Source organism: Cupressus sempervirens, chromosome 6 (genome assembly GCF_028749045.1).
Source record: "Cupressus sempervirens isolate cs-2001-9-10 chromosome 6, ASM2874904v1, whole genome shotgun sequence".
NCBI lineage: Eukaryota > Viridiplantae > Streptophyta > Pinopsida > Cupressales > Cupressaceae > Cupressus > Cupressus sempervirens.
Genome location: NC_143123.1, coordinates 427,635,406 through 427,649,252, shown reverse-complemented (window position 1 = coordinate 427,649,252; position 13,847 = coordinate 427,635,406).

The following is a 13,847-nucleotide window of genomic DNA, read 5'->3' as shown; positions in this document are numbered from 1 at the left end:
CCTCTAAGATAGAGAACTCTCCCTCTTACAGTAATCTCCCTCTGTGAAGAAATTACATAATCAAATTTTGGAAAGATATGACAGTAAAACTCTCCCTCTTTGACAACACATGCCAAAGACAATCCAATTTCAATGAATTTCGTTGTACCTTTAGTACTGATTCATATGCAATATTTCCTTGATCTGCTGCATCAATTGATGATTGTTCAATTTTGTAAGAGCTGATGCATCACTAAAACTTATTTTTAGTGAACTTCAGATAGGGTAATAACCCCTAACTTACCTCTGAGATACAAAAATGCATCCTTAGGTAAAGGCTTTGTGAATATGTCAACAATCTGTTCCTTTGTATGGACATATTCCAATCTGATTTCCTTGTCCTGCACCAATTCTCTGACAAAGTGATACTTGATTGCAATGTGCTTAGTCTTAGAATGCATTACTGGATTCTTAGATATGTTGATTGCACTTGTATTATCACAAAACATGACAACTAGTTCCTTGATTTCCATCTTCATGCCTTGTAGTAATTGCTTGAACCAAACAATATTAGAATAGTTTACTGCTGCAGCAACATACTCTGCCTCTGCTGTTGATTGAGATGTACAATTTTGCTTTTTTCTTGTCCAAGAAACCAACCTCTTTCCAAGAAAGAATGCACCTCCACTTGTGCTTTTTCTGTCGTCAAGGTTTCCTGCCCAATCAGCATCAGTAAACACTTTTAAGTCTAGGTTTCCTCCAAATTTATACCATAATCCATAATCTTCAGTTCCTTTCAGATATCTCATTATCCTCTTGATTGCCATCATGTGATTTTCTCTTGGTTTGGCTGAAAATCTTGCCACAATTCCAACTGCAAGAGCAATATCTGGCCTAGTATGAACTACATATTGCAACTTTCTAATCATAGATCTGTACAATGTCTAATCTATTTCCTTTGAATCATCTTCTTTGGTAAGTTTTAGTCCAGTACACATGGGAGTTCCAACTGGTTTACAGTCTTCCATACCAAACTTTTTCAATATCTCTTTGATGTATTTTGCTTGAGTGATGTAGATGTCATTCTTGTTCTGCTGAATTTGAAGTCCAACAAAGAATTTGATTTCACTGAACATTGACATTTCAAATTCCTTGCTCATTTGTTCTGAAAATTCTTTGCAAAGATCATCATTCCCTGTGAAAATAGTATCATCTACAAATATTTCTGTCAGGACAATCTTATTTTCTGGTCCTTCCTTGATATACAAACTACTGTTATCATTATTTCTTTGAAATCCAATTTGAATAAGATAGCTATGCAATCTTTCATACCATGCTCTAGGGGCTTGTTTCAGACCATACAGTGCCTTGTGCAATTTTCAAACCATGTTCCTTTTATTTGGATCTATAAAACCTTCAAGTTGTTCAATGTAGATCTCTTCATCCAGTATACCATTTAGAAATGTTGACTTGACATCCATCTGATAAACTTTAAATCCTTTGTAAGCAGCATATGCTAATAAGGTTCTAACACCTTCCAATCTAGCAACGGGAGCAAAAGTTTCTCCATAATCTATGCCTTCCTCTTGAGAATATCCTTTACACACTAATCTAGCTTTGTTTCTTGATACTTTACCATTTTTATCCAACTTATTTCTGAAAACCCACTTTGTACCGATTACATTTTTGTCTTTAGGCCTGGGTACAAGAGTCTATGTCTTGTTTTTCTCTATCTGCTCTATTTCTTCATTCATTGCTTCAATCCAATTATCATTTTCTAATGCATCTTTGACAATTCTAGGTTCAAAATCAGCAAGTAAACAAGTACCTTTCAACTTACTTCTTGTGATGGTTCCTTCAGATTTATTTCCAATGATCTGATCTGCTGAATGATGTCTCCTGACATACTTGGCTAGAACAGGTTCTTTTCCTTTTGGATGAATCTTGTTGTTATCTTCTTGCATTTCTCCTTCATGCTCGGTTTGGTCTGGCTCGGTATCAACTGGCTCGGTATGCACATGCTCGGTTACCTCTGGCTCGGTAATCTCTAACTCGATATTTTTTGACTCGGTAGACGTTGGCTCGGTAGATGTTGGCTCGGTAGATGTTTCCTGCAACTCGGTTAGTGATGACTTGGTAGAAGAAGGTTTCTAATTCTCAGATGCAGTTGATATTATATCCGGTTCACTGAAGACGAATCTTTTGTAATCTTCTGGTTCTCTTCTACTTTCTTCTTCAGTCTTTTCTACAAACTCATCAACTTTCACATGTATACTTTCTATGACTTTGTGAGTAGATAAGTTCAAGCATCTATATGCTTTACTCTTGCATGAGCATCCAAGAAATATACCTTCATCACCTTTTACATCAAATTTACTTTTTCTAGATTCTTTCAAGATATAACATTTGCTTCCAAATACTTTTAGATAACTTACATTGGGTTTATAGCCATACCATAATTCATAGGGAGTTTTGAATGAGTCCTTTTTTAACTGTACTCAGTTTAAGGTATGAACTGCTGTACTGATAGCCTCTTTCCAGTATTTGATAGCAACATTCTTTTCTATCATCAAGGTTCTTGCACAATCCATGATGGATCTGTTCCTTCTTTTAGCTATGCCATTTTGTTCAGGAGTACCTGGTGCTAAAACCTGTCTTTTGATTCCTCTTTCAATACAAAAGTTATTGAATTCATGTGAAATAAATTCACCACCTCTGTCTGACCTTAGGCATTTCAATCTTTTCCCTATTTCTTTTTCTACTCTTGCCAAATACCATTTGAACTTTTCAAATGCTTCTGATTTGTTCCTTAGGTACATGACGGTCATCATTCTTGAATAATCATCAACAAAAAGAATAAAATATTTTTCACTAGTATAGCTTTCAGTTTCAATAGGTCCACATAAGTCAGTATGCACAATTTCTAATAAATCTTCAGACTGATAATTTTTGCTTTTGAAACTAGACTTACCCATCTTTCCAATTTGACAATTCTTGCATAAACTGACCTCTGGTTTCTTTAAATCAGGAATGCCTCTCACTTTCTTGAATTTTCTTATCTTTACCAAATTGTCAAAATTCACATGACATAACCTTTTATGCCATAACCAACTCTCTTCTACTTGAGCAATAAAACATGAGTGTTCATCAAGTTCAAGATAGAACAAGTTACCTTTAGTTTGAGTACCAGATCCAATCAGCTTTCCTTTACCGTTTAGCAGTCTTGCTTTGCCTTGGATGAATTCTACTTTGAGTCCATTGTTGAGTAACTATGCCACACTCAACAAATTGTGCTTTAGGCCTTCTACCCAATAAGCATTATCACATACAAGTTCCTGGGTTAGAGTGATTCTTCCTTTTCCTTTGATACAACAAGGTTCATTGTTTCCAAATCTTACACTGCCACCATCATACTCTTCAAATTGATCAAACTTTTTTTTATCTCCAGTCATATGATGTGAGCAGCCACTATCAATGATCCATGTATCATTCTTACTTATGTGAGAGATAAGTGCCATTTCTTCATTGTCAGATTCATCTTTTACAACAATGTAAACAATCTCATCCTCTTCTTCATCATTAGAATCATTAGAATCTTTAGCCATAAAACATAATTTCTTACTTTTATCCTTAAATGATTTGAGATCTTTCTTACTGTTCCATTTATTATCTTTCTTTTCATCTTTATCTTTCTTGTTTGGATACCTTGCAGCAATATGACCGACTTCTTCACATGAAAAGCAGATTAGGGGTACTTTACCTCTGTATTTACCTCTTCCTCTTGAATATTTCCTTGCAAGTAGAGCTTCAATTACTTCAAGGTCGCTGTCAGAACTCTGATCTGATTGATCTTCACTCTCTGAATGAGATTCCTTCTTCTTCTTGCCTTTGTCCTTGAGTGAAAGCTTGGTTTCAAATGCAGAATCAATGTTCTTTGCAGCTGGAACATAATTATCAAAATTATCTAGTTCAAATGCTGTCAATCTTCCAACTATGGCCTCTAGGTTTATCTTGTGATTGGCCTCACACCTTCTTTCTTGAATGGCTGATACCCTGATGGCATAAACTGGAAGTAGAGTTCTAAGAACTTTACTTATGACTGTCTCTTCACTGATACTTCCTCCAGAAGCTTTGATAGCATTGACACATGCTTTAATTCTTTCAACATATTTGGCAATGTTTTCATCTTCTTTCATTTTCATCTGATCGAACTGTCCTCTCAGACTTTCAGCTTTGGCTCTTCTGACATTGTCATCTCCACCATAGATCTCTTTCAGTCTTTCCCACATTTCATAGGCAGTAGTGCAGTCCTTGACATCATCAAACTCTTCATAACTCAAGGCAGATGCAATATCAATCATCATAATGTTATGAGTCTTCTTTATAGAAATTTCATTGACTGATAATGTACCTGATGGTTCTACATATTTCTCATCAAGATATTTCAGACTAGTGTCACCAATGGAAGCTAGATGAAGTCTCATTAATCCCTGCCATGCTGAGAAGTTGTTTCGATTAAGCCTTGGGATTTCCCTCTTGTAAGACATCTTGATCTTTGGCTTAGATCTTTGAAATCTCCTCCTGCAAGCACCAAAAGCTCTGATACCAATTGTTGGAAAATGAAGATGGGGTAACTGAGAGGGGAGGGGTGAATCAGTTACCACAAAAAAAAATTCAACAGTCCCAAAGATTCCTTTAAACTTAGTTGTTGCTGCTAGTCAGTAAACACATAAATTAATGCTTAAAACTTGATAGATGTTTAGTTAATTTATTAAGCATTTACTGAAATAAGCGACCATGCAAAAGAAAGTAATCATGAACACAGTAGACACCAGATTTACGTGGAAACCCAATATGGGAAAAACCACCAGCAACTAGTCACCAATTTTCACTCTTCTGAAGTGAGCCCTATTAGGAGCCAACCCTGTTAAAGGTTACAAAACACACTGTTAGGTGTGACCCTGTTAGAGGATTTAATCACCCTGTTAGGAGTGGCCTTGTAAGAGGTCTTTAGAACAATTCAACTGAATTGCCACCCTGTTAAAGGATTTATGGAATGGCTGTTAAACCAACTCTGTTAGGAGATTTTGGAATCACTGTTACAATGGTTAGAAAGCAACAATGAATGATCTGAAAATACATGCAACTTATCTTGCTGAATACAGATCTCAGTTTAGCTCCACAAGATCCTTACTGATTAAGTATATCTTTGCAGCTCCAAGATTTTCCTCTGCTCAACTCTGCTTTGGCACACACAAGTCTCTTCCTTGCACTTCCTTGCACTTCCTTGCACTATCTGTATACACTCTCTATTCCACACTTTTCTGCATCTTGAGCACCTCTTTATATACTATACATAATACCAAGTCGGCCCAACCAACTTGACAAAACATATTCCAAAGTCGGCTTGAACTAACAATCAAAACAAAAATTTTCACTGGCCGACGCTGCTCCAAAAAAAAAAAAAAACTGCTTCCTGTGTTAACCGATAGAACTTGGTAAAAACTACAGTTACCGGGGAATTCGGTAAACCTGCCACTTCCTTTGGAAACTGACTAGACTCGGTAAAAGCTGTCTTCAACTACCGAGTGAGCTCGGTGAAAACTAAGCTTTCCTTAGCTTACCGTGCGAACTCGGTTAACACTAACCGTTCGCTACAAAATTCTTTGATACCCGAGTGATCTCGGTAAGAACTAAACTTTCCTTAGCTTACCGTGTGAACTCGGTTAACACTAACTCACCGTGTGACATACAGGAATGCTCGGTATACACTGTAAAAGGCTTTACTGACTGACTAAGCTCGGTAGACTCTGTAAACTATTTTCCTGACCGACAGAACTCGGTAGACTCTGTCTGATAACTGATATGGCATTTGTGTAACATCAAAGATAATACACAATTACTTAATTGTATCCAACTTGCATGTAACATCCCAAACTTCTAACTAGATAGTCAAAGTTGTCTTATGAGGACGTCACTACTAAAATGTAATAACATCGTAGGAACAAGAAATATAACATGTTAAACCAATAAGCAATAGATACTCCAACTAAGAAAATCACATTATATAATCATATGCTAAACATCATAATATAGGAATGTGTTAGATAAACTAACATCATCTAAACATGATATTCATTCATTCTAATGAAAGCATAAATCAAAAGGAAGCATTCTCCAGAATTTCCAAATATACCAAGTGAACATCAAGAACTAGTTGCACTAGAATAATAGACCGTCTCTATACACCAATCCTTAGTAGTAAAAAAGGTAGCTACACATTCTAACCACGTGAAACCTGTTGGTCCACTCCCACTATACTAATGGAGATAATGATCCAACCACATATGCACATAAAGAAAACATCCATGGCTAACACTCACACTAGATAGTAAGATGATTAAAACCAAGATCATGAGACAATGCAAGTACTGTAGATCTTGGTTAGACACTCAATGGGTAACTGCATAGGGAATCACTGCATAGAGAGTTTCTTGGCATCAAAAATCTCAAGCTAGATATTATGCAGCTTAACTTCCCAATGGAAGGCTCTCGGATTATATCCTCAAACTTAATTGGGTGCTTACACATTTTATTATCTTAAATTTTATTACCACTCAGTATTTTATTTAGTTATCACTTGATTAAAACTTCATCACACCAATCCTCTAGGCACAATTATCACTAGGTTGTGGAAATAGAAGGCCTCTCCATGGTGTTACCCTACCCTAACTATGCTCATCCAATGATGAGTGCCCATAAGAATGCATATTCCCAACCCAACCCCAAATGATAATAACTCTCAAAAAACCATGGAAGATCGGGCCTCACAAGTCACTTGACAAATGCAAGTGCATGTGCTCATGTATGGTGTACCACCATCACAAAGATCATAACAAAAGTACTGGATGAGAACACAAGAAAAACAAACTCAACTAAAAAAAAGCTAGGGAGAATATATTCTACAAAAATATCAAAGAACAATAAAACCATATGTCATGAACTCACTCAATTGGCCTCAATCTAGGAGTATGGATTCTACATGAATCCCAATGATGCAACAAGACCAAACACCATGTATTTACTCAACTAGCCTCAATCTAGGAGTATGGACTCTAGACAAATCCTAGTGTCTATGAAATAATAACAAGAGTCCAAAAGAAACAATAATACTAAGTATAAAATTGCTCAACTCAATAGCAACGTTGGGAGCACAGATGTGGCACACATCCCAATGCAAACTTTACAATGCAAAAATGTTATAATTGATATCCTATGGATGATCCATCTCCATGACCAACATCATTCCAAAAAAACTTGAGAAAATTGAGTGGCACACAAATCGAAGTAAAAAGCTCAAAACTCAAAAACTTTGAAAATTAAACCTATTTGGTCTTAGGGCAAAAAGCCACAAAAACCCAATAAAATTCATTTTTAGATGTTGTATGCAAAAATAACTAGCATAACAATGTGAACCCCAAAACCTCATCCATAAAATAGGAAAACATTCATACTGGACCAACTGGGTAGAACTAGCAATCAGAAATGGAAGGGAACACTAGTTCTCAGCCTCCTAACAAATGTCTACCAAAAATGGAAGTAGAATTGAAGCTAAAACAATAAAATGGGAGAACCCAGCCTTGTAGCCAAAAGGGGCAAAATGGGAATCTAAACCATAAAATAAAAATCGTGCAAAAGTAGCCAAAAATTGAGGCAATATAAGGTCTACTTGAGCTATATCTAACGAGACCAATCTCATGATGATCTTACACCCATACCTCCCACAATGAATAGAACAATAATTCCTCATGAAGAGGATTTTGGGTTTTAATCTCAAACTTTCTAATTCAAAAGTGAGAAGTCAAGAATTACATTCCTCTTTTGATACTTATTCACTTTTCAAGTGAATAATTAATTAGTGTGAATAACTAGAAAAACTAGGTAAACCTCAAATCAGCCCAAATGAAAAAAGGCTCTTCCAAGTAATTGGAATTCATCCATGGAAAACCTGCCAGAAATTAAAATTAATTAAAATAAATCTTGAAAACCCAAAAATCAAAATCACAAAATTCTTAACAATTTCATGAAAATGCAAACCTCTAAATGCATAGACACGTTCACAAGTCTAGTCACATAATTCAAATGAGTCCTAATTTGTCAAATCACCAAAAGGTTTAATTTAAATATTTAAATAAGATACATCAACCATACATGGATGACATTGTTAAATATGAATAGTTGAATCACTAACTACATGTGCTACTGCCAGGGATATAGATCCAACACACTAAAACACATAATCAAGTACAATTGCATATAATAACATAGCTGAAGAAATAAATGCATTAAATCATCTAATTTAACCATTTATTTAATTATTCTGAAATAATCCATTTACATCACCCACTTTCACATAAAGCATCACAAGGTAAGAATGAAGTAAATAACCATAGCATCAAATCCAACATATTAACGAAATCAAAGAATCTGTCCAGATACTAGATAACCAGACATCCTCATAAAAACATACTATCATCTCAAAAGAAAGCATCATCATGTAGATATGATCAAATGAAAAAAACAATAATCTAACATGACAATTCATTTCTAATTATTTAATCATTTAATAATGGTAGTTTAAACAACATAAAAAGGAACTTAAAACACATAAGTGAACAAGGTCAAATACATGATTAACCACTACTATAGGAACCTAGTCCAATGTTGTAGGATAACAATACATAGTGCAATCTCTACATACATCTCAAGTAATCACAAAACAAGCTCATGATACCACATCAGACCTAGTTGTATGCACCCAAAAATGGTCGCCTAGGCTATGGGCCCCCATTATTCAATTTATCAATTTATCAAATTTTCTGAATCAATGGTTTGTAATATATTCAAATCAATTTCCTTGATCAAATTCGATTTGTTTCATTTCTAAGATTGATCATTTTATTCCAAGTCTTATTTAATTAAAAGAAAATCTTCTCTTTTAATTAAATAAAATAAAATCCCCATTTAATTAAAAGAAAACCTCTCTTTTAATTAAATAGTTCATCCACATTTAATTAATTAAGAGAAAAACCTCTCTTTTAATTTAATTAAATGTCTTCTATTTAATTAAAAAGAACTTGCTCCCTTTTAATTAAATAAAAATCCCACTTAAATATCTCTTTTGATGAAAAAAGGAAATAAAATAAATTCTTTTTATTTAATTTCTCTACACTTAAAAATGTGATCTAAGTGGGATTTATCTTTCCACTTTCTCCTCAACCACTCCTCTTTTCTAATTGGTGGAATCTTGTCTGCTGCAGGTTTGAAGACCAATTTTTGAAGGAGTTTGAATACAAAAGCTTTTTGTGGAGAACTTCTATTTTCTTGTCTTTTTCTCTCTTGCACCCATCATGGGCTTTTAGCTTAGATCTTTCATTTATAGATTAGATTTTGATTTCATAGATTAGATCTTATTTTCATGCATATTTGAAGATCATGGAGACTAGCATTCTTGCTTTTCCTCTTTGAATCTCTCATCTCATGGTGTACTTGCATGGGCACAAAAATAGGTCAAACGGAGGGCCTCCATTGCAAACCCTTGCACTCTATGAGTAGAGAGCTATGGATTGATTTTTGAGGGCTCATTCTTGAGTTTTCTTACATGTAATGATTCATAGAAGTGTGACAATATTTTAGCACACACTAGTAACCACTATCACAAACCTTAGTGAAACCATCTAACACATCATAATCTTGTAAATCAACCATAAGCATAATCAAAACAACTGATATAGTAACATAAATCCAATCACCTCAAGGGTGTAGACCACTCATGCTCCCAACCATGATCCCTTCTCAAGGAGAGATCAACAAGGTTGCATCCATCAGGATGACTTACATAAATCAAATGGGAGAGGCTCTACAATTTACAAGAAGAAAATTGATCTCTACCAGAAAAGCCAAGAGGTTTCTAACTTGGAGGATGGTGATTATGAAGGGGGGAGGTAAAAAAAAAAAATGAGGAAATGGATGATACTTAGGAGGCTTGTATTGAGCTGGATTTTTTATAAATGAGGAATACTGAGAGGGGGTAGGGGGTGAATCAATGTTCCAGAAACTTTTTACCAATTATGGATATCATTAACAATCTTTAAAATTGCATATAAGATCAAACTAAAAATTAAACATAACCATAAATCAATGAAACTCATAACACCATTATTTGTTAACTAGGGAAACTTTGGCCAAGGGAAAACCTTGATGGGGTCGGTACCTAAAAAATGATCCACTAATGAGCAGTATCTTGTGAAAGATATTGACCTCATTATGAATCTATTACATCTATGTAGTGTATTTGTCCTTGTTAGATGACTAGGCCTTGTTAGAAGCCTCAACCCTATTAGGAATTTTTATTACAATAAAAAAGTATGCTATAAGATCCAATTGCTCAAACAATAAATTATATCTTTACAGTTCTATAAAAAAGAGGTGAATACAAAACTTTTTACATGGTGTTGAAATCTTCAATATATAATATGTCCTTGTAGCTCTATCTTCAAAGCTAATCATATTTTTACTTCTTTGTACTACCATAAATTTTGAAACAAACTGATCATAGTTAATGCTTATTCAAATATTATATCATTACAATACAATTCCACACATATCGAATTCTTTTATCCTATCAGTCTTGTTGCTTGATGCCTTGTTAAATCTTTTGCATTAACTTTTCCAATGTGTGGGTTAACATCTATTCTTTCACCCCAACAATGTTAAGTCATTATTTTGGTAAACCTAAAAAATCCCTTAACCAAAATGTATTTACTTTTTCTTTACCTATGTTTTATCTATTCAATCATGTACTTAGTAAACTAGTTATACTTTATTTGTACACCTCCAAAACATAACCATTTTTGTCCATGTATTTTTTAGTATTCATACACTATCTTCACCTAAGAGAGAACATGATAAAGTACCTCCAATGAAGTGCAATGAAAAAACTAAGATGATTGCTTATAGTTTCCTTTCATGAAACTTAGACAATTTTCTATGTCTTAGCTCACAAATATCCATAATATGCTCTTCCCTCTTCATAAAAGGTACATATTTTCATAAATGACAACTCTAACAAACCTTCTTATCAAAATTTCTAAAAATCTCCCCCTTTGGCATTGATGAAAACATATAGGAAAATTGGCCAAGTCCAAAATTACAAAACTTTACAAAATTGGGAAGTAAATCACATGGCCATCAAACTTCAAAAATGTAGACCATTCATTTATTCACTACCTATTGGAAACTTAAAATTGGAATTTTTTTTTTTTTGTCAATGATGCCAAATCTATTTATAAGACATATTGCCACCTAATCCAAATGTAATATCTATTTTATTGATGAAGAAGATTTGAGAAATTGCTCATAACAATAGCACCTAGAAGAAAAGTTGAGTTATGAAAAGGAAGCTACAATGAACATTTTATTATTTAGACTTTGATGAGACAAAATGATTGTTTATATCAAGAAAGTTAAGCTAAGCCAAGTAATAGAGTGAATGGTTAAGGAATGTCAAGTGATGCTAATGTCATCTAAGCCACATAAAGTGTTGAGCAAATCTAGTATTGATTGAGCATCAGTATAAAAAAAGAAAGATAGTAGATGTTGAGCCAAAACTATTTATAGTGACCAAGTGTTAAGTGATGACCAAGCTTCAAAACTTAGTAATTTCCAAGTAACACAGTCAAAGATAAATTTCAAAAAATCATGATTCTTAGTCGACTCTATTGATTTCTTGGGAGATGTAAACCATACTGAAGATAATATTGATGAGTTGGATGATTAAATTCAAGGTCAAGATTAGGTAAATACCTAAAAGAAAGATTCCAGAGAATTTTCTAGAGGAAGATCAAGAAGATGGATAGATACAATGAATCATGTTGAACCCAATTGTAAACCCTACAATGTATAGTGATCATGGAAAATGATAAAGATAGAATTGCCTATATAAATAAGTACATAGCTAAATAGAAAGTATGAGTGTGATCAATATGAGAGAGAGGCACATAGAGAAAGATGGATTAGAGATCCACAAGTGTGAGAATGAATGTGAAGCTAATAAAGATTTATTATGCAGATGTTGTTGATATTGATAAGCAAAATCTAAGCAAGAAGGCTTAAGTTTTGTTGAAGGGAGAAGACTGATTTCTTGAATGGTTGCCAATATAATCATGAATAGAGATGATAGTGGAGAGCTTATCAGTGAATCGAAAATTAAACCAAATAGAGATCTGAACTTCCAAAGTGAGTTGTAATCATATAGATTAAAACCCTACTATTTTCTTTCTAATTATTATAAATAGTTTGTATTGAAATCCTTTTAATAGAGGTTGACTTAATAGTCATTTGAAGGAATTAAAAGCCCATTTAAATCCTTTAACAAGGTGACATTCTAAGTGGAATGATCAAATTCCTCTGGTAAGGACACTCCTAAAAGTGTGATTAAATCCTCTAACCAAGTCACATTTAATAGTGTATATTGTAACCTTTCACAAGGTTTTCTCCTAACAAAGATCACATTGAAAGAGTGAAAAAGTAGTGACATGTTCATGGTAGTTTTCCCCAAATTGGGTGATGTAGAGTTGAGTTTGCAAAGAAATCAATAAATGGGATACATGCTGATCCCATCAAATATGGTGTTGGAGAATCTAGTGATAATGGTATCGGAGATGATCTCAAGAAATATTTTAATTATTTAATGTAATTCCATATTTTCTTATTTTTTATTCCATGTAATGTAATCAATGGTAATGCCTAAAGGCAATGAATATAAAGTTGTCAAGAAAGTTCAAAACTATAAAGTTGAAATGCATTAAATGTTGTCATGAAAATGCATCATGATTCAAATATTGGAAGGATTTGGTTCTAAAGTTGGTTGGGAAGTTGTAAACTACCAATGAACCTATAAAAAATTTATGTATGGTCAAATCAAATTAGAATGGAAGGAAACATTCACATTTGAAACAAATTTGGAGTGATTCTAAGTTGTTCTTTTGATTGTTTTTTCAATTTTTGTGTTGGTTCCAGGCCTTGTACAAACATATATAGCCTAGAAACCATGTAAACTTTGTATATTTGGATATTAGGATGAGTAAATTTCCTTTTGGATTTGGTTTGGAGAAATGAATAAATTATGAGCATTTTGGTAAAAGTTCTTGTTTACATATTTCAGATTCCCTAATAATAGTCATGTTACAACACTTGGTACTGACACATATGGATTTGTTAAGAACTTTGAATGGATTCATTGGAAAAATATGTGAATATAGTTTTATTTTCATTTTTTTTTGAGTCATTTTCATCAAGATTTGTGGAAGTTATACATTTTTTAGTGAAAACTATTCTTTTAAAATCTTCAATGGAGTTATAAGCATAGATTTGCATGCATGTAATGATTTATGCGTTGGAAAATTCAATGGCTTACATTTTTAGAAACTAGATTTAGTAATTCTTATTGTGAGATTAGTTTGGAATCAATTGATTTTGTGTTATGAAAGATTTGAGATGTCTAAGAATGAAATTTATGTCATGGATTTTGATGGGATCACCATGTGTCCCATTTATTGGTTTCTTTGTAGGCTCCTCTCTACATCATTCAGTTTCCATGTAAAATCCTAGTGTTAAAATTGTGTTGAATGCTTTGTATATTTTACATTTTATATTTAGCAAAATATGTTATATTTGGAATAGTAATTTTGGTTTATCAATACACTAGAGACCTGAAAATAGCAGGATAAGTAAAACAGTAAGAATTTTATGTTTAATTGTTAAAATGGTACTTAAGGACCTTGAGTAACTAATTCACTCCCCAACCT